Source organism: Ahaetulla prasina, chromosome 8 (assembly GCF_028640845.1).
Source record: "Ahaetulla prasina isolate Xishuangbanna chromosome 8, ASM2864084v1, whole genome shotgun sequence".
Taxonomy (NCBI): Eukaryota; Metazoa; Chordata; class Lepidosauria; order Squamata; family Colubridae; genus Ahaetulla; species Ahaetulla prasina.
The window spans coordinates 31,583,399-31,605,997 of record NC_080546.1 but is presented as its reverse complement, the minus strand read 5'-3'; the positions used below and the strand labels follow the sequence as shown (position 1 = coordinate 31,605,997).

Genomic DNA, 22,599 nt, shown 5'->3' with positions numbered 1-22,599 from the left:
GTGCTTGAATCAACCTCATCGATTATAGTCTAGGGCAGGGGTGTCAAACTCAAGGCCCGGGGATGGATCCCGCCTGTGGGATGCTTAGATTTGGCCCATGGGGCCACCCTGGAAACAGTGAAGGATCAGCCTGCAGTGCCTCTGCCAGCGAAAACAGAGCTCGCACGGGCCGTATGTGGCCCTCCCGAGCTCCATTTCCTCTGGCAGAGGGTTGCAGGAGGCTGTCCCAGATGAAAACAGAGCTCAGGAATCTGTTTTGGCTGGCAGAGCACACGGGTCACCACAGGCGCCCCCCCAACATGAGTCATGTCATGCTGGCCACGCCTACCATGGCCATGCCAATCTTGGCCCCACGAGATCAAACACAATCCTGATGCGTCCCTCAATGAAATAGAGTTTGACAGGCAATGCCTGTATAGGAGTTGACAAGTATATTGATCTACATTATTTTTATTTTGAAAAAAAAGTAAAAAGATGTCTCAGAAAAGCTATCTCACTTTGCAACAAGATAGAAATATACTGTGAACTTGATAGTTTATTCCAGACACTTGAAAAGAATAACAATATCTCAAATAGCCATAATCTATTCAGATAGTCCTCAAGGTACAAGCAATTGTTCATAACCATTCAAATGGCAACACTGAACAAATCTTAATCTGTCCCTGAAATTACAGATGTTGCAGTGCATCCACCATGTCATCAAAATGTAGGCACATGGCAACCCTCCCATACGTATTACCACAAAGGCACTCAATTCAACCATCCTGCCTATCTCTCTCCCATCTCTGTCCTTTTGGACTCCAGCACTCCATGGCAGAAGTAAAAAGACATCTGTTTTTGGTATACCAATTGTAAAGTTTATCTGCAAGAAAGCTAATTTTCTCAGATCCCTCACATCCAGGACATAAACTGTTTCAACTCCTACCCTCAAAACGACGCTATAGAGCACTGCACAAGACATAAGAACAGTTTTTTCCCAAAGGCCATCACTCTGCTAAACAAATAATTCCCTCAACACTGTCAAACTATTTACTAAATCTGCACTACTATTAATCTTCTCATCGTCCCCATCACCAATCTCTTTCTACTTATGACTGTATGACTGTAACTTTGTTGCTGGCAATCCTTATGATTTATATTGATATATTGACCATCATTTGTGTTGTAAATGTTGTACCTTGATGAACATATCTTTTCTTTTATGTACACTGAGAGCATATGCACCAAGACAAATTCCCTGTGTGTCCAATCACACTTGGCCAATAAAAAATTCTATTCTATTCTATTCTGTTCTGTTCTGTTCTGTTCTGTTCTGTTCTGTTCTGTTCTATTCTGATCATAGAAATACTGTGTACTATTATGAGTTTTAGAACAAGACTTTAATGTATTTTATATTCATAACTGTTTAAAGAAAGTCAGGTTAGGGTGTTTTTTTTTTACTTTTAAAAAATTGCCTCCCTGACTTGGGACAGAATTAGATAAAATTACTGAAATTACACTGTATTATCATTTGAGAGAAATTTTATAAAATGATATAATATTTGTATATGACTCCAAGAAATTATCATGGATATATAAAGGTATTTCTAACCAATGCTGGAAATGTGAAAAACATGAAGGGGGACATTTTACCATGCCCAGTAGACTTGCAAAAAAGCAGCAACAACAAAACCTCCTGATAATGTAAATAATTTTAAAGACCAAACATAACTTTTTTATTAGGACTTATAGTCGGTTAGTTAGATAAGACTTATGGCAGATTGATTTTGTATATGATAATTTCAACAAGATGCACAAAGATGGAAAAATACTGAAATACCCATAATGGAGGAATGGATAGTGAAGATGGCAGAACTTGGCAGAAGATGGCAAAAAGAAGATGGTGAAAAGAAATGTCTTATAGCAGGGGTGTAAAACTCATGGTGTTATGTTGTCATCACACGACGTATCACCAATTCCCCCTCTTCGCTAAAATAGGGGTGGGCATATAGAGCACGTGACCAACACGGTCTGCAAATTTGACACCCCCATCTTATAGCCTTTTTGTTGAAAATGGAAAAAATGAATTGGTGATTTAAGGATTTGCTGATTAAAAGGGGCTGAATATGGGAAGAAAAGAACCAAATTGTAACTTTAAAGAGGGACGAGAAATAATGAATTTCTAACTGCTGTAAAGAAGATCAGAAGTCACTTTCTTCTCTTTTTACCTACACTGTCTTTTCTATTTTTTTGAAAAAAATCATTTCTTTTTTTTTCTTAAGTTCATTCTAAATAATTTCATTCTTATCTTATGTGAAAATCTTTAATCAAAATTATACGAAAAGTCTTTCAACCCAGTTACTACTGTCTTGTTCTGTTGCTATATTTCTTTAGAATGCCACCTAGCACCCTGCAATAACTATCCCTCTACTGATCCTAACATTGGCATATATATGTCATCTTCAGGTTAGGCAATGAAATTACATGCTAAAAATATTTCAAATGCTAAACATCTAACTAATCAGTTCTGATAAATTCTAATATAATAAGTCTTCCCAGCAATCAAAACAGTGACAGGAGAGGAATTGTCAGAAATCACTTACTATATACTGTAAACATGCCACATTTTAAAGATGGTTAGCATTTTTCAATGAGCAAGTGAAAAAATTTAAATTTTACTGTATGTATTACTATATGCGCATCAGCCAGTTGCTCTTCTGGTTACGTCACGTGCATGCGTGCCGGCCAGCTGGTCTTCGAGAGCGCTGGAACCTGGAAGAGAGCAGCTGGCCAATGCGCTTGTGCGCCGGACCAGCTGGCCAGCACGCATGCGTGTGACAGAACCTGGAAGCGACAGAACCTGGAAGAACAGCTGGTGACGGTGGGTGTGCCCAAGAGAGGGCTCTGCGTGTCACCTCTGGCACGGGTGCCATAGGTCCGCCATCTCGGAACTATATTGAACAGCAGCAATATAGGGAGATGCTGGAGGCAGATTACCTTAATTATAAAGTAAAAGGCATAATTTCATTATTTCTATAGAACAGAGATGTAAATAGCCCAGATACCTTATGAGATATTTCTTACTGATAAGAACCTGTAGTACTATGAGATGAAATTAGACAGGCATTCCAGTCCTTATCAAATTGAAAAGCTACAGGAATTGATGGAATTAGGCAGAAATAAGGCAAGTGGCAGACAAAGAATCTATAAACGTTCTAATCAAACTATGCTGACCAAACTGAAGAATGACAGAATATTCAATAGATTGGAAGAGATCGGTCTACATAACAATACAACAACTGTATGAACTATCATACAGTATCCTTAATTTCACATTCTAGTAAAATAATGCTTAGCATCTTTAATGCAAATTAGAGTCCTACATGAAAGGAAGATGCCATATGTTCATGCTGGCTTTAGAAAAAGCTGAAGAACCACCAGCATTATTCTGATACATGTTGAAGAAGCTCAAGAACATCAAGTGCTTCACTTAGTGAACACTTAGTGCTTCACATATCATTGAAAGCCCTCCAGTTCTGTCAGTCAAATTAAGCAGCAGAATCTGTTAAGAATGATGGGATTCCTAAAACATCTTGTTTTCATCTGAAACCTAACCACAAATTCGAAAGTGACAGTCTACAAAGAACATGGTGAAACAGATTGGTTCCAGATCAGCAAAAGAGTGAAATACTCTGCAAACTAGCACTTGGAAAAGCAGCCATGAAGGCCTTGAAAAAGGTATTCAGATATTGTCTTTAACCACAAAGATCAGAATAACGCTGTTTTTTTCAGTGATAGTCTATAGAAGCAAAAACTGGACTTTGAAAAAGCATGATAAAAAGAATGCTGACACTTCGGTGTTGTCTCCTGACCAGTGTTAAAATTAAATATTTTTTTGCTACTGGTTCTGTGGGCGTGGTGTGGCTTGGTGGGTGTGGCTTGGTGGGCATTGCAGGGAAAGGATACTGCAAAATTTCCATTCCTACCCCACTCTGGGGCCAGCCAGAGGTGGTATTTGCCAGTTCCCTGAACTACTCAAAATTTCTGCTACCGGTTCTCCAGAACCTGTCAGAACCTGCTGGATTTCACCCCTGCTCCTGGTCAAGAAAACAAATGGATTTCTGAATAATTCAACCCAAAGTCCTCACACAAAGTAAATATTCAGGTTCAAATTAACACATTTGGGACAGATTATGCCAAGACCTAACTGTCTGAAGAAGTTTATAATGTTGGAACAGGTAGAAGGAAAGAGAAGAGAACGATCAGCCACAAAACAGATTGGTCAGTTAAAACAGTGATAGGTGCATTCATTGTCGGAACACTTGAAGGACCAGGTTGGGGACAGGCAATCTTGGAGAAAATCTGTGTAGTTGCTAAAACCCAGTCAATCCAATCAATCAATCATTCTACTTAATCTTTATTTCCTTTTAATATTTGTTTTATATCTCATCTTTCCTTTGCAGCTTCAGATGGCATGCAATCATTCTTTCTTCCAATTTTTTCCAGCAACAACCCTGGGAAATAAGTGGACTGACAGAGAATAGACACAAAGTTACCAAGGAGCTTCTATGCCTGAGGTGGATTTAAATCTGAATTTCCCCAGAATATTAGCTGCATATTCTAATACTAGCTGCATATTCTAATACTAACTTTGCAGAAACATATACTTCTGCCAAAAACGTCATAGATTTAAAAATGTAATCTCACATGGGGAATTATCAATTTTAAAAACACTACATAGTTAATAAAACACTGAATAAGAATCACTTTTTATAATTTCCCCTTACTATGTACAGACCAGAGAGACATCGAACTCATCTGTTTTAATTTTAGTCTAGTACTATGGTTGGTCGTAAATTGAAATGACTGTGCCAAAACATAGTTTTGTGGCACTAACTACAAATCAGGATCAATGTTGGGAATTTATAATTAAGCTGTCTAAGTTTAATGATGATTGGAAACCCTTATGGGATTCTTTTTATGGGAAACAGAAAAAAAATAAAGTCACAATACTTGGTTTTGAAGATTAGAATAAAATAGATTATTCAGAAAACATAAACAATGCTTAACCGTAGAGTAAGCGGTTAACTTATATTTATAGCTGCTATGAAAGAAAATTGGAACTTTTTAACAATCCTTTTTTCCTTTTCTTTGATTTCTGCACTTTTGAATTTGTGCTCCTTTTTTCCTCCTTTTTCACTCTAAATATTAGTTATTGTTAGTTTTTACTCTGTATTTAAAATTTCTGTATTTAAAATTTAAAATTTCTAATAAATGTTTATTTTAAAAAAGGATCAAGACAAGAAATTTGAATCTCTCCCTCTCCAACCTCTAACTGCAGACACTTAGGAGACAATAATTCTCTACTTTCTAAATCAGAATTGGGATGAACATTTATTAAGAGAATAAAGATACCATTCACTTCCTGTAATGTTATGTCTCTTTGTGCCTTCTATTTAAAATTGTTTAACATCTTTAGCAGATATCTGAGCTCTTTCTATGATGTTTTTCTCATTTGTTTTTATTATAGTGGTCTTTTTCATGCTGTTATTAATAATGTTGCCCATATTTTCCCAGTCTGACCAACTAATTTCTCGTAGCCAGATATAACCATATAAATAAAAAATAATTATATAGGTAGAGCAAAAATAGCTTTCATTTGCTTGACAAGGAATTAACATCATAAGAAAGCAGATTAAATATGAAGAAAAAAGAGTACAAAGAAATTTGCTAAGCGGAAAGGTAACAAAATGTATAGACAGCAAATGTTAATTAGAAAAAAATGAACCTTTGGAAACTTTCTCTTTGCAATACCCAGAATCACTTCACTGAGAGCCACATAGTTTGAAAGCTCTACTGAAAATTCTTGTGCTTTCAGTAATTACCCACCTAATTTTTAAAACAAAATGATTTATAATTCTAATACAATTCTAATTACAAAATGTCAGTTAGGCATATAATACATTTTCTAAAATATATTCAAATTTTATTTACAATTTTCATTAGTTTATTTATCTCACCTCACTTTTATTGTCTCAATTAAACTTGCTTCTTCTATTAAACATGTATGTTTAAGCATGCAAAGAAAGACTTGCAATCTTCCTGATGGTTCCACTATTTATTTGTATCCCACCTTTATTTTTACAAACAACTCAAGGTGGCAAACACACCTTCTTCCTCCTATTTTCCCCACAACAACTACACTGTGGGTGTGACAGTGTGTGTCTGGTCCAAAGTCACTGGTTTCATGACTAAGGCAAGACTTGAACTCAAGGTCTCCTGATTTCCAGCTGGTCCCTTAACCAATAGAACAAAATATGGTGCTATTGAGCATGGATGCCATTCAATGCATAACAGGTACATTTTTTTTCAAGCTTATTTTTCATGGAAATGATTTTCACAAGTCTATTATTTCTTTATTTCAAATTACAAATTGAAATAATATCAAACTGGCTTTCTGGCAGTTTTCTGTAAACCAATAAATGTTGTATTTACTGATTATAATTTACTAGTTATTATTTATAATTAGGACTGCACAGAAGCATTTTATTACAAACTTTGACCAATGCTTTGGACTATGTGAAACTGCACCTAAAGCATCTGTTTCCAACTGTCTCTTTTCCTAGTTAATGCAGTTTCACTTAAATATAAGTAATGCGTTGAAGTACTGATAACCCAGTATCAGTAAACATTCTTACTTTGGGAGTTACTGTTGCTGTCACCTATAAAAATTAAATCTTGATTACTTACTGCAACATTTATGAATGAAATAGTAAATACATCCTTTGAGTAGTATTTTAGGAGAAATTAGGCACAATTGCATCTAACATGTACACCATTTATGTACTTATGTTTTTCTATAAGTTTGCCTTTTGCTAGTTTATGCTATAATATATGTATTATTTTATTACTTTGGTTATTATAAATCGGAGAACATTACTTTTAAATGAGTTGAAGATGATATAGGCAACGTATCCCTGAAAGAGGCAGATAGATAGTAAAATTAACTAACCCAGAAATTGCGTATGGCAGCAGTAGGCAACATTGTGTTACCCAGATGTTTTGCATTTTGACTACTAAAAACCTCTACCAGCATGCCTGACTGCAATGAATTATGGGTGTTAGGATTGATCTTGGGTTAGGGTTTATCTTGGTATAACAAATCAAATGATACCTATCTGCTCACAATAACATAATAACATAACAACTGAATATAAAAAGAAAAAGCTGCCAAGAAGAAAAAAAATACCAGAAAGATTGCTGCCAGATTTTCAGCTTACAGATGGCAATTACTATCGCCTCATTATGTTTCCTTATTGTCCTGGAAAACTGCAGCACAAGAGATGAGATCTAGATGCTAGAGCTATACAATAAATTTTAGCTTTTTATAGGAAACATAGATGAAAGAACTAATATTTGATCAATACTGTGCAATTTCACTAAATGCAGTAGGGTCTTTGATGGAGATGGACCAAGTGAAGAGTTAGTCATGTTCAGTTTCATCAAACTGAAGGCATATTGTAATGAAACAGGTTCTATTCAACAGCATCTCTTCTGCTATTAAATGTTTGCTTACCTTTATTAGAGGTAAAATTTCAGAGCAAAGGAATATGACAGGAGCTAGAAAATTAGTGATTTAAGCTGATTAACAATCATAACTTTAATTTAAGACTAGGCACAAATGATCTCATCCTTAACCTAAAATACCACTGCTGAGGTGATTTGTCTCCTCCATTATAGCTTTGCCATTCTAAGGGTAGAAAATGAAAGTAATCTGGACTTTGTTTGGTCTGTATACGAGAGGTGTCAAACTCAAGGCGAAGAGGACCGTGTGGCCCTCCCAAGCTCAGTTTTCGCTGGCAGGCGGTTGCAGGAGGCCGTCCCAGCCAAAAATGGAAATCCGTTTTCAGTGGCAGAGCGCTTGGGCCACCACAGGTGTTTCCAACACAAATTACATCAAGCTGCCTCCTGAGGTCAAACACAACCCTGATGCGGCCCTCAATGAAATCGAGTTTGACACTCCTTCTGAATACTAACAAATTAGAAGTATACCTCTTAAATGGAACAATCTTTGGAGACAAATGGAAGGAAATTACTTTTTGGGCTTGCTGTAATTACCATGTTCACACAGCCCTCTCATTAAGTTTAACAAATCTTATGAAGTATTTCATTTAATTTCAGATTGATTACTGCCCAGCCTTATGCTGGCAGGGGAATTCTGGGGTAAACAAAGTCCACCCATCTTAAAGTTGTGAAAATTGAGAAACACTAATGTAGAATACTAGAGTGCTACATTATTGCCATGTCATTTTACTGTTTATTTCATTTTATCATACTTACTGTTTTTTAATATATAGTTCATATACTTTCAAAATCAGAGCTAGCTGGAGTAAATGCCTATTCCAATGGCTTTAAATTAGAATTAATTAAACAGATTAAATGATTAGTAGCTACTGAAAGCCATATCCTTCCATTAAACAGCTATATTTTATTAGCTAATAAGCATTTAGGCTATTTCTTAAAGATAAATAGGAAATTTATGGGTATCTTGCTGTAACAAAACCTTGGCTAAATACCCTTTAGATGGATGCAACATAGCATATCGTATGTATTGGATTGGTGGTCATTATCCAAGGTCTCCAGCAGAGGTCTTTCTAGTCCTGATACATGAGATCTTTTTAATTGGAGATGCCAAACACTGAAACTGTGACCTTGTTGAAAATCAGTCTTGTCCTCTGTCCTAATCAGCAACCTATGCCTAATTAATGCAGAAACAGGCATATATTTGCCCTACTCTTGTCTCTGGGCCAAAGAGAATTTGCAATTTTTTAAACCATTGCATTAGTATGTAAGAGCAGAGACAACAACGGGGCATTGGGGTGATCATAAACAATACAAGCAATTATGCTATTCCTTTCCAAACCAAATGCTGATAAAGAAACATATTGTTTCTTAGACAAAGTAGGAGGACAGCTGTGTTAATCTATGATAGCCAAAGAATAAAAAAAAAGTTTGTTAGGAGCTTTTCCAACTAACAATTTTAAAAGGCATAAGTTTGGATAAAAACAGCTTTAAAGATCTGGAGGGCTTTGGAAAAAATAAAAATGTTTGCGTTGGTGAAATTCCATTGCAAGGCTTTAAGCTGTTAGTGAATTTTCCATAAAAGAACAAATGAGGCAAATTTTGAAGGCAATTTTTAAAAAGAAGTTTAAAAAGATAAAACCTATCAAACTAGATATAGTAAAGACTTTTAAAAAATCAAATAAATCAATTATTTCTTTTTTACATAGATTATACCATTACATCTGATTAATAAACATTCTGACACTTTTTCTTCTGAATATATTGGGTTTTGGTTAAGGGACAAAGATAAGTATTGTTTGAATCTTCTGTGATGCTCAGTGATTAGTGACACCACTTGTACTACTGTTGTTTTCAGATTTGTTATCTGAACAATTTTTTCTCAACTCCTTTGTATAACTGCACAGACTTCAGAAACAACCAAATTCAAATCATCTTCCCATCTCCATATTTTATGCTCTCTACATTTATTATTTATTTATATTCCACCTGCATTATTATTATAAACAAGGGGAACATATGTAATATTTCCCCCTTCTTCTGCTATCCCCACATCAACAACATTGTGAGGTGTGTTGGATTGAGAGAGTGATTGGCTCAAAGTCACCCAGCAGGCTTTCATGACTAAGGCAGGACTAGAACTCACAGCTTTCAGGTTTTTAACCAGGTGCCTTTACCACTAGGACAGACTGGCTAGTTCTGTTCAATTTTTGCTCGATTTTGCTTTGCATACAAGAATTGCTAGATTTTACTCTGAGTAAAGAAGTGTTATTTAAGAGTAATGGAATTTAAGAATGGAAATAACTTTAAGCAAGACATTATGTTTTTGCTTATTTGAATGCAACAAATCAGGGAATCATGAACATGTTACGATTATGTTAATAATAATTACGAAATATAACAAAGACATTTTGTTATATGTCAGAGGTCGGCCCCGAGGCGCCTCACTTGTGGGGTGCCGCAGGGATCGATCCTCTTGCCCCTTCTGTTCAACATCTATATGAAGCCGCTGGGTGAGATCATCAGTGGGTTCGGTGTGAGGTACCAGCTGTACGCGGATGACACCCAGCTGTACTTTTCCACACCGGACCACCCCAACGAAGCTATCGAAGTGCTGTCCCGGTGTCTGGAGGCCGTACGGGTCTGGATGGGGAGAAACAGGCTCAAGCTCAATCCCTCCAAGACAGAGTGGCTGTGGATGCCGGCGTCCCGGTACAGTCAGCTAAATCCGTGGCTGACCATCGGTGGCGAGTCATTGGCCCCGATGGAGAGGGTGCGCAACTTAGGCGTCCTCCTGGATGAACGGCTGTCTCTAGAAGATCATTTGACGGCCGTCTCCAGGAGAGCGTTCTACCAGGTTCGCCTGGTGCGCCAGTTGCGCCCCTTTCTGGACTGGGAGGCCCTATGCACGGTCACTCACGCTCTCGTGACGTCTCGCCTGGATTACTGCAACGCTCTCTACATGGGGCTTCCCTTGAAGGGCATCCGGAGACTACAGTTAGTCCAGAATGCGGCTGCGCGGGTGATAGATGGAGCCCCTCGTGGCTCCCGCATAACACCCATCCTGCGCAGGCTGCACTGGCTACCTGTGGCCTTCCGGGTGCGCTTCAAGGTTTTGGTAACCACCTTTAAAGCGCTCCATGGCATAGGGCCGGGTTATCTACGGGACCGCCTACTGCGACCAGATACCTCTCACCGACCCGTGCGCTCTCACAGAGAGGGACTCCTCAGGGTGCCGTCAGCTAGGCAGTGTCGTCTGGCGACGCCCAGGGGAAGGGCCTTCTCTGTGGGGGCTCCCGCCCTCTGGAACGAACTCCCCCCAGGACTCCGTCAACTTCCGGATCTTCGAACCTTCCGTCGCGAGCTCAAGACACATTTATTCATCTGTGCAGGACTGGCTTAGATTTTAAATTGAGAGGGGTTTTAAATTGATTTTAATATTTATATTTCTGTTTTTTAATAATTGGGCATTATAATAAGTTTTTTAATGATTATTTTAATTTGTATATTGATGTTTTTATATGCCTGTAAACCGCCCTGAGTCCTTTGGGAGATAGGGCGGTATATAAGTTTGAATAATAAATAAATAAATAAATAAATAAATAAACATAGCTGCCCTTAAAGACCAAGAAGGAGTTATATCTTTATATATCTATTTATCTAAATCTTGTTAATGACACTGTTTGGAAATATTCAAGCTCCAGGAGTACAACCAGTGCAATGTCAAATCCCCTAGATAGAAAACGATTCCTTTCCCAGATATCCTCTTTACTGCTATTCACTATCGTTGGAAGAAATGTCCATCTGGGTTCAATTCCAAGTGGGGAGAAAGTCACTGGAAACACGGAGACTGCTTGAAAAGATGGTTTATTGATGGACAGGACCACATGGTTTTGAGGTCGTGGGCAAAAAAGCATATGGGAGGGAGGGAATGGGAGAGGGAGAGAGTCCCAAGCTTGGTTGAATCTTGCTGGGTGATGTAATCTCCCCAGGTGCCATGCGGTGAGTTCTGTTGCTAGATGGGTAGAGGGTTAAACATATCATGTCCTGGGGCCATGTCTTAATCCCATCACCCTGGAGCTAAAGGTGGGGGGGCAGGAAGCTGCAGGGAGCTGCTTTGTCTTTAAAACACATTTCTCCTTTTCTCATCCAGGAAAATATAATATTCTGCCTTTTTAATATTTCCTAAAACATTTCATTCTTCTAGGAGGTGGGTGGGTGCTAACTTCCTACACAATTTCTTTCATTTTTTTTTATTCAAAGTCTTTTCTATCCCTGTATCCACACTAACCTGGCTTTATTTTTCTATTTCAGTATCACCTTTCCTATCCTTTTTTTCCTTGGGCTTTTGCCAATTCCATGCCATATTTAGTCCTATTTTTTGTGAATTACATAGCTAAGGTAAAAGATTAAATTTCGCAAAGATATGGGAGAGAGTACTTTAGATGACAACAACACATTATCCAAAGCAGGATCACAGTAGACCTCTTTACAAATATGTAATGATGTACCAATTTATTTGAGAGACGGTAAAGGAATACAACAAGATGTACATTCTGTACATTTGAAAGAGGAGGTGTTTTTCCCCCCTTACAGTGTCAGAAGCCACTACAATGTGAGACAAATGTTTAGTCTCCGCCTGCAAGCCGAGAAAAATTATTCATGAAAATCGAAACTATTTGTACAACTGAAGCTATAATTACTAAAAATGCCTGGGTTTCAGTAGTGGGTTCCACTTACCTTTGCTACCGGTTTGGAACTGTGAGCGCACAAGCACATGCGCTCGCTTTGCTTGAGGCGCTTCTGCACATGTGCAGAGCGTCCATGATGACGTCCGGGCGGGTGGGCGGAGCCTCCTGCAGTCGCCACTACCTGTTCGCCGAATTAGGGCAAACCGGTAGAAACCCACCACTGCTGGATTCCTAAACTTTCTTCCAAGAATTAACATGAATAAAATGTATCATAAAAAATAGAAAGAAGGCAAACTACATATCAAAAAGATTTTGGGGATGTGAGATTGAAAAAAATCTGACTTCAATATAACATTTTGGTTCAGTATATATTTTCAGTTTTTTCTAGATCTAAATGGTAAAGCATTAAAATATTATACATTCAATGTGGTAAAAAATGTAAGGTAAATGGTGTATAGTTAACCTTACTATATACACTTCAGAAATACCAAATGATTTTAAATTGTATTAACCACCAGGAAGTACAAAATGCACCCTCAAGTGCATTTAGCTGTGACTTCAAATGTTTATCTCTAAAATCTCATCCAAGATACTATATACCTATTCTTTTTTAATTGGGTCTGGAGAGCTGTTTATTTTTCAGATTTATAAGCCACCAGAATCATACAAATAACTCAGCAGAATCATAAAAACACTCTTGATGGCACTCAATACTAAATAAACACAATAATGTCAAAGACAAATGCCTTATAAACAGGCTTAAAAAGAACACTTAAAAGCCTCCAGAAAATCTATTGTCAATTTCCCACCCCCAGGAAACAGATAGTATTATTGCTCTGAGCTGCTTAAATTCCAGCATGCCAGCCCTTTCATAAGAAAAAACAATTTAGTGTAGTAGGTAAAGCACTAAGCTACAAACCAGGAGACTTGAGATGTTGTCCTGTTTTAGGCACGAAACCTGGCTCCATGACTTTGTCTAGGCACTCATTTTCAGTCCAACTCACCTCATAGGCTTGTTGTTATGGAGAAAATAAGAGGAGGAAGGACTGTTAGGTATGATTGTCACCTTGAATTATTTATAAAAGTGTAAAAAATAATATATAATAATAATAAAAATATAAAATTATTATATAAAATAATAATAAAAATATGGGATAAAAAAAATCTGAAAAGAAAAAAAGAAAAGGAAACCATGCTTCTGGGCTTTAGCCTAATCTCCCCAAAATGAAAGTTAACTAACTGCTTTTCTTGGCATGATCAAAGTGGTAAGAAAATTCTTGTGGGAAAATGTGGTTCTACAGATAACCCAGCACCAGCCATCAAGGGCTTTATAGGTTAAAACTAGCACTTTAAATTGCACCTTGATCCTGATAGAAAGTCAGTACAGAGGCCATAAGAACAGGCATAATATGTGCCCACAGTAAATATTTTTCACCAATTAAAACTTCTAGGTAGCATTGAGAGGCAGGCTTATATATAGTATGATCCAGAACTCCAATTAGGTAGACATGGCGTAAGTAGTCAGATCCTACCATACCAGCCTAAACTGGGTAAAGCTTTCGCCCCCAGCCATGGCTTCCACCTGCTGATGAAGTCTGGAGTCCAAGAAAATCCCTACATTACAGATATGCTTTTATGGGCAGTACAACCCCATCTAAGACAAAACAGAGAACATAAAGGAATTCATGTACAAAAAATACCTCCACCTTGCTGGAATACAGTTTAAGCTGTTTTCTCCCATCCAGACCCTCATATTCTTCAGACATTGGAAAAAGACTTTAATAATATTTCCAACATACAACCAGTCATAATTATGATACCAATCTCATATTGACAGATAAGCTCCCATAATAGCTTCACGTGAATGTTCAACAACTGGGCAGAATGTGGGACAGATCCTGCTGGCATCCAACAATTAGAGCAACCACTGGGCCAAATCCTACACCAAATCACTACTGACTTGAACCAGCCTCTGAGGAAGGAGCAGAACCACTATAAAACAAGTTCCCAAATCCTCAGTCAGTGCAGAAAAATTCCATGTTTGGTGTACTGAAGGCTGCTGACAGATCCAAAGACATCAGGATAAGGCACACTAGTTCTGTAATGGTCTTGACATACATCATCGATCAACTGATACCATTTTTGTCTCATACCTAGTTCTGAATCCTAGCAGATGAGGGTTGAGATAACAGCAAACTGCTATTTCAATAATCTTTGTTAAAAAGAGAAAAGTAGATATTAGACACTTCTATTTCTATTTCTATCTAATATATCTAAATCTACATAGGGCTCATTAAAGAGAGGGTAATCCAGCACCACTTTAAGGAATGAAGGCATCAACCCATCCTGCAGTGAGCCTTTCACAACCTCCAAGATCCAGGGAACAAATTGCTCACCTCCTATCCCTAGCTTTCTGAAGAATCCAAGAGGACCAAGGATCCAAAGACATTTTAGAGAGCACCCTATTTACTTTCTCAAGAGATAACAGGCCAAAAGGAAATGCAGGTAACCAGGCAAATTGCCTCAATAAATCTCAAATAAAATCAAAATTAAAGCAAAACATTGAGCAAACTAGTCACAGAGGACAAATGGTAGCTCCTTTCCAAAAGTAAATTAACCACCCATAAAAGGCTACCAGATGATAATCAGCCAAAGCAGTAACAAAGTAGAAAAGAGGTATGCCATAGAGCAGGGGTGTCAAACTTGATCCCACTGTGGGCCATATCAGGACTTTGTTTGCCTTTGGGGGGCTGGGGTAGGCATGGCCTGGTTGTCGCGGCTGACTGGGTGGGTGTAGCCAGGGTAGGCCAGGACAACATGGCCAGTCCCTCGCTGTCTCCAGGAAGCCCTGTGGGACAACTCTGGGCCTATTGCTGGCCACATCCAGCCCATGGGTCGCATGTTTGACACGTCTGCTATAGAGTATATGCTCAAACTGGAACATACACCTGTGTTCAGTAAAATTTAATCTACCTTATTTTCTACCCGTGCACTGGACATTGCTTTTGCCACCTCATCTCATGGAAGTTCTCAATAAACAAGGGGATTGACCTGCAGGAAGAAGGCATCTAAATGGGTCAGGTCCTGCAGAAGAAATAGGTGGCATCTGGATCAGTAAGTGATCTGTCCATGACAAAGGGTAGATAACAGTAACATCCACAACAAGATTACACAACTGCTCAGATGTAAAACCTAAGTTTAACACGTGATGTCTACATGCATCAGAGTGAATATAACCTAGGATTGGCTCTTGGTTGTCGTGGAGGCCAATGAAATTCCTAGCACTACAAGACTTAGCCCCTTCCACCTGGACACCAAAGTTCTCCTGTACCAACACATGGCAAGGGGGAAATCTCTATCTCCATTTCTAGCAACCAGATCTAGTCACTTAGGAAGGGATCCTGACAAAGAGCACAGCAACTGGTACACCTAGCTTGTCCTATTATCTAACTGAGCAGATAAGACATTCACATCCACTCACATTTGGAATAGCAATCCTTGCTGCTGATGACAGTAGATCAACACTAACCCAGCCTTGGCAATGAAGTTACTACAGGCCTGAAATCTGGCTGGGTAGATCCCTAAGAAGACCTCACTGTTTTCTCTCAACCAGATCTCAGTGATATAATCTAAATTGCTCATCTGTCCACTACCAAATAAGTATTAACCAGGACCAGCTTGAAGCCAGGTGCCCCAAATCTGGCTACAGGATACCAGGTAGGGGTAACTATTTTCCCTCTACTAAGGGTGTCCCATGACATTTTTCTTAGCCTAACAAGACCATGATAGTGCACTATGTTCTTCCTCCACTGCACAGCTAGCTTTAATACTATTCATTATGGCAACTTACATACATATGTTCCTCTCTTTCTCCACACTTCCGTGCTCCGGTCAACCAAATTCTATAATATTTTAGTATTTCAGAAAGAAAGAGACTGTATGTACTTAATAAAGTACAGCATGCAGTTTTTTTAACCTAAACCATTTATGAAAATGGAAAGTGAAGGATATACCTTTAACCCTTAGAGATAAGCATAATTCACCTACAGAAAAATTGCAACACTGTGACTAGTATTGCCAATTGAACATTAGCCTGAACAGGCATTGTTGCAAAACAGAATTTGATGTGCATATTTCAAAGCAAAGTGGATAATGTGATGACATAAGGCAAAAGTGCCAAAGGACATCTGATTGAAAGATGGACAGCATATAAATTTAGAGATAAAATAAACATTCTTAGAAAACAATAACGTTAAGTAACTGCAGTAAGGGTTTTTGTTTTGTTTTTTGAAGTGTCTAGAACATAAAAAAGGTAAGCTGGGTCATTGAGAGAATCCAAGTGGGATATTGGGATGGGGGACTAACAATATTTCTATTCTTTCTGGTAAATTATTATTTTGTGAAAAGGTAACATTTCCCATGGTTGTTCTTTATGAACATTTCCATATCATGTTCTCAATATTTCACATGTGCTCATGAATCATTCCATCCTCTTTAACTCAATTTGAAAGGGCGACTTCGTGGCAAGAAAATATTTTAATATGTCTAAATGTTTGCCTAAGCAGGTTATGTACATACAATTCACTTATGTATGTTTTGTTATTTGATTTGTTCTATATGAATCATTATTTAGCAATTAGCATGTACTAGGTATTCACACTTCACTTTTAATGTTAGAATCGTAACTGTCACTAATCTCTCTCCACACAATTAGTTTAAAATTATGATAAAAAGGCAAGGCAGTTATCATTGGTTATCTTAGCCTGAAAATCCATTAGGAAAATCATAAATACCTTACATGACAAGTATTCTGAGAAGCACAAATGACATTAAGACTCAGTAGCAATAAGAAGAAAAAGATAGTAAGGAGGTGATTGCTGCAGTAGTGCAGCTTAAGAATGTCAGCAAAGTCAAATTGCACCTGACATTTCATCTTCCTAAAGTCACAAGGCCTTGGTTATACTGCCTCATCCATTTCAGTATGTGCACAAATATATGTCCTTCCATTATCATTTTGTCCAAGGACCAGAACCAATTCCTGCATTAATAAGCACCAAATATAGCCCCTATTTTTCACTTTAATTATATTTAATCTTCTGGCCATCATATTTTTCATATTCTGCTCCCTTTTCTGCTGTTCCAGAGGGAAAAACCAATACCTTTCAATGATCTTTCAACCCTTGTAAATTTCACCCAAGATTTTCAGATGTAACTTTTTTAAAAAAAACCAAACTTCGGGTGCTCCCTGCTTAAAACTATTTTTCTTTCAGCTCCCTATCTGAGCCACAGCCAGACAACTTTTCTCATTTTTCTTCTTCTTCCTTTAGCGACCTTGGTTTAGCATGGTCAGACTTATCAAGAATCACCTATTTTCTGGTCCTACTGCCTCGAAGTTCAAAGACTGGGGTTCATTGCTTCCTGAAATAACCACCAACTTGCGGTTCAACGCCAAAGCACAATACTGTATCCTCTTTCTGAAGCCCCGTTTCGGCCAGGGGCGGGGCCGGTGTGTTATACTATTTACCCTGAAATAACCTTGCCCGCCAGTATCCATTTTTTCCTGTCACCGAAGAAGCTAGGTTTCGCCTCAGGACCCAAACCCAGAATGGGATTTTCTCCATCCTCCAACTCCGCAGTCCCACTCGCTCTATAGTTTTTCCTGATAAGAAGCTCCTCACCCCCTGAGGTTGTCGGCCCTCAGTCCCCTCCGCGCTCGGTTGCAGCCTTCCACCCACGAAGGAAACGAGAGTGCCCCCTACAGGCAGCAAGGCCCGGCGGCGAAAGGCCGGGGCGCTTGGACTCGGCAAAGGCAGGTAATTGGGGAGGCAGCACTGGGGAAGAGGAAGAAAAGGCTGCCCCAAGGCTTAATTCAGAACACTTCTGGCTCTACTCTCCAGCGCCCGAGGCCGGGAAAAGGCTGCGGCGAGCGAGGCGGTCCGGTCCAAGGGACTTGCCAGCTGCGACTGAGGAAAGGAGAGGGGAGATGCGCTCGCGCAACCCGCACCGAGAAGAGGTGATGCGCCCCTCCATATAACTCTCGATCCCACCCCACCCCCATCAGAACCTCCGGCGTCCTTCGCTCCTCTCCCGAACACACATCCCACACTCGTCACTTCCCACACCTTTCAGCCAATTTTCCACCTCCACCCCCAACCTCCGTGGGGTTCACGCACCCACAAAGTCAAGTTTCTGGCGAGCTGCCTTCCGTAGCCATCCCTCCTTGCCCCGGCGCGCGCGTAACTCCAGCCCCCCCCTTTCCTTTCCTTTCCTTCCCTTTTTTTTAAAATTGTACCTCTAGCACAGTCGCGCGCATCCTCTTCCAACTTTCTCACTTGCCCCACCCCCGCCCACATCGCTTTCGGCGCCAACTTCACCTTCAGCAACCCTCTCCTCTCTTTCTGGGGCGCGCTCTCGTCAGAGCGAAAGGTGCTATATCTCTCTCCGCTTTCTCTCCAAGGCTCGGCATTGGGCTGCGCTGACTTACCTAGGGTCCAAAATCTGCCCTTCTGAGCGTTGAAATGTGCTTTTTTGCAGCTAGAAGTATTATTATTATTATTATTATTATTATTTTCTGTTCCCGCGGCGATAGGGGGATTTTCTCGTTCTCTTTAAACGGCGCGCGTTCTCGTTTATCTTTCAACTCCGCTGCGGCGGCGGTAGCGGCGCGTGGAGGGAAGGTCTTCTCTTTAGCCGCTGCACCTGCTGCGAGATTTCGCAGGCGCTTCAGGCAAAAAATAATAATAATAAAAAATGAGGGTTTCTGCAGCTCGGGGTTCTTTCAACTTCTCGGGACTTCTTCTCGTTCCCTGCCGTCGTCCACTGACTTCAGAATCGGCTTCTTGGCATCGGCGCTGCCCGTGGACCGCTATGACATTGAGTTTTGGAGACGTTCTCCTCAGCTTCGCGCGCTGCAACAGCAAAAGTCCCCAGCCAGAGAGATGAGAAGATGAGGCGGCGGTGAAATCCGTTTCCTTCCACCTCCCGGGCCGAAAGCCGCTCCCAGAAGCCCCCGGACGCCTTCTGACCGCTTGCGCTGGCCAGGCTGCCTAGATCATTCCGTGGGGCAATCCCCATCTCCACCTCCCGGCAGGCGGGACTGAGTCTCCCTCCCTCCAAGCCGTTTGGCCACTTAGAGACTCTCTCAGGCGAGGGGGGGAGGGGTCATCTGAGAGGCGAGTTGCGACTGTGACACAAGCAGCCTTCAGGGGAAGGGGAAAAAAAAAAAAGGTTAACGCGAAAACGGCACGTGGCGGCCAATGGGCGGGGGCGTCCTGGATGGCGTCCAGGATTCCCAACGCCATGACAACGGAGAGGAGATTTACAGTAGTACCTTGAAGAGCAAAAGAAGGGGAAGATGGTGGCGGATTGGTCTGGTAGTTTAAGGTATTGATGAAACTAAATGTCATTTCTATACATTCCTGAACATCTGCCATCCAAGCAAAATTTGCTGCAGCAGGCAAAGCAATACTAGCATCCTTCCAGTTCCAGCTGCCACTTTTGTCTGTAGTGTCCAAAGTTGAAGCTCCTGTTGACAAACAGTGTGTACTCACTCATATTTGTTTAGTACACTAAAGCCTAAGATATCTGGAAAATCAATTGAAAAAGTACATTTTATTCCAAGATTGCTTTCTATCCCATAGAAACAGTATTTATTCACATGGGCAATTACTCAATTGGATGTTTTCAGTACTTTCTGTGAAAATACCTGATTTTATAACAAAATCTCTACTTAATGTCTGTGGAGATTCTCAGTCATCCAGGTCATGGTTGTCCGAAAGATGCTTTTTCAAGAGGCAACTGGACTTTTTGGTTTTATTTAAAGAAAACCAGAAAGTTCAGCTGCCTCTTGAGAAAGCATCTTTCGGACAAAATGTCCACTTCCAGAGACAAGCAGGCCCCATATAGATATTACAGAGATTCTTACGTTATCAAGACTATATTTCCTAGACCTGGTTTGTAATGACTGTTTTTCCTATTGCAGGATTGCTCAGTCAAGAAGCTCTCTTTTATATTAGCGATAAATAGCTTTCATCTTGCTGAATCTGATGTCTAGCATCTCATCTAATAATCATTGATTATTTATAATTTTAATGCTCTTTTTAATTAGAATCTTCTGGAATTTTAGGGACACTGGTAATATTTAACCTATGTTTTTTATGAATTATGGACAACCCTAGGTGGCACCAATTAGACATCTATGATGACATGGAAATGATATATATGTAATAACAATTTGTTCTTTAAAACCAAGGCTATATTGTCTTCCTGAAGCTCCACTTAAATTATGGGTGGAGTGGTGTGTTACTGTACTATGCTATTTACCCTCAAGGCTTGGCCTTCCACCCTGTATACTTTTGGTTTATGTTAAACATGCCGTTGTGAGATAAACACAAGATACCTATTTATTTTGATGTCATGACTTGGTCTTGACACTGCTGGAATCAACCAGTATCTTAATAATGAGGGCAGGATATAAATATTACAGGAAATATATAATGGAGAGTGACAATAAGAATATAGAATCAATCTGAAAATAAAATCAGGCAGACAATCTCAAGAGGGGTAGAAAAATTAAATTCTAAATTAATTTATGGACTTGATGTTATCTCCAATATTGATTCTGTTGTTTCATTATCATGTAAAGAATAACATCACCCACTCTGGTCATTTTGTACATCTTTCTATAATACCCACTTTATTTATGTTTGCTTTTAATTCTACTTTCCCAACTTGGCTTAGACTCTATTAACATAGAAACTACTATATTTGGTATTCATCTTGGTTTATGTATTTTGCCAAGATTTTTTCCTATTTCCAATATGCGTATTTCTGTTTGGGTAAACAAAACAAGTTTATGGCTCTTCTCCTAAGAATGGGTAATATGCATAGCAAGTACCAGGATTAATTTCTCAGAAGCACTGTTAGGCAATCTGGGTAATGTGAAATTTGAAACCTGCATTCAAGGTTTTTAATAATTAAATGTGTCACAATTGAACTTTGTAGGGTTTATTTGGCAAGTAAATAAAGGATCAGATTTTTTTATTTTGGATATTGAACACTCATATATCATGCATGTTGACATTGCTTCTTTACTTGCTATTCTTTTGTTCCTGGCAAAGAATCTAGAATATCTTTAATTGATATCCTACAGACCTGTATGTTATGAGAGCTGTCAGAATTTGGATTTAATCTGTACAAAAAACTTTGGAGTGCACTTGAAGTATCTAGAACATCTTAAAACAGCTTTATCTTTTCATGAGATCATGCAGCAGCTGTGAGACAGGTGTCTCAGAGATGCGTTTCTTTCTCTAAAAGACAACTGGACTTTTTTCTTAAGGAAGAAGAAAATGTTTTGCTTCTCATCTAAGAAGCTTCATCAGTTCTGGTGGCAGGGGGATGGAATACATGTGAGGGAGGTGATACATGCATCTTCTAAAGCACGGGTGTCAAATTCGATTGCGTCACCTGACATATTGTGATGTTTTTTGCCTTTGCAGAGCTGGGATGGGCGTGGCCTACATGTGATGACCCACAGGCCACCAGTTTGAAACTGCTGTTTTAAAGCAATCCTTGCAGATTAAATCTGAAGTGTGTATTGCCCTATATATGTCTTTTTTCTTAATATAATGAATGGGAGAACCCACAGTGTAAAATTTCTGATAAACCTATAAGCTATGTTAAGAGTAATACATATACACCTCATATTATAATTGGGATTTCTGGGATCCGGTTATGTGGCATCTGAAAAACCATAAGTTTCCCTCCTTATATCATATCTCTCTGTATAAACATTCAGGAAAAAATGAGTTCAAAACATTAAAATGTTTCAAGGTAAGGTGGGAAAAGGATGTCAACTGAATCCTTGAGAAACTTAAGTCATTTTATGTCCCAAAGGTGCTTTTTCAAAAGGCAGCTGGACAATGTTTTCCCTTGAAGACGTTTTGCTTCTCATCTGAAGGAAAGAAGTTCTAAAGAAGCTTCTTGGATGAGAAATGAAACATCTTCAAGGAAAAACAAAGTCCAGTTGCCTTTTGAAAAAGCACCTTTGGGACAATCATGACCTGTGTGACTGAGAATCTCCATAGACATCAGTCGTTTGAAATGCATGATAACTATTATTAAGATATGCTGACTGATGTTTGTATTTTAAAATAATGAGTATAGCTAGGCTTCAGTCAATGACCACTTATTCCAGGGGTCCTCAAACTTTTTAAACAGGGGGTCAATTTACAGTCCCTCAGACTCTTGGAGGGCTGGGTGGGTGTGGCTAGGTCATGTGATTGGGGTGGGTGTGGCTAGGAGGTCATGTGACTAGGTAGGCCCACCTCCAGAAACACTTGCAGGCTTA

At 39.3% G+C, this 22,599-nt stretch overlaps 1 protein-coding gene across 1 annotated transcript in view; it reads right to left on the bottom strand.

Annotated features, from left to right (window-relative positions):
- The window catches only part of UGT8 (UDP glycosyltransferase 8), a 58,357-nt gene extending 39,032 nt beyond the window's left edge, over nucleotides 1-19,325 (bottom strand). Inside the window, exon 1 of the mRNA XM_058193416.1 lies at nucleotides 18,736-19,325. The gene's annotated coding sequence lies outside the window, so the exon portion shown is untranslated. The remainder of the gene's footprint in view (nucleotides 1-18,735) is intronic.
- Between the last annotated feature and the right edge of the window lie 3,274 nt (nucleotides 19,326-22,599).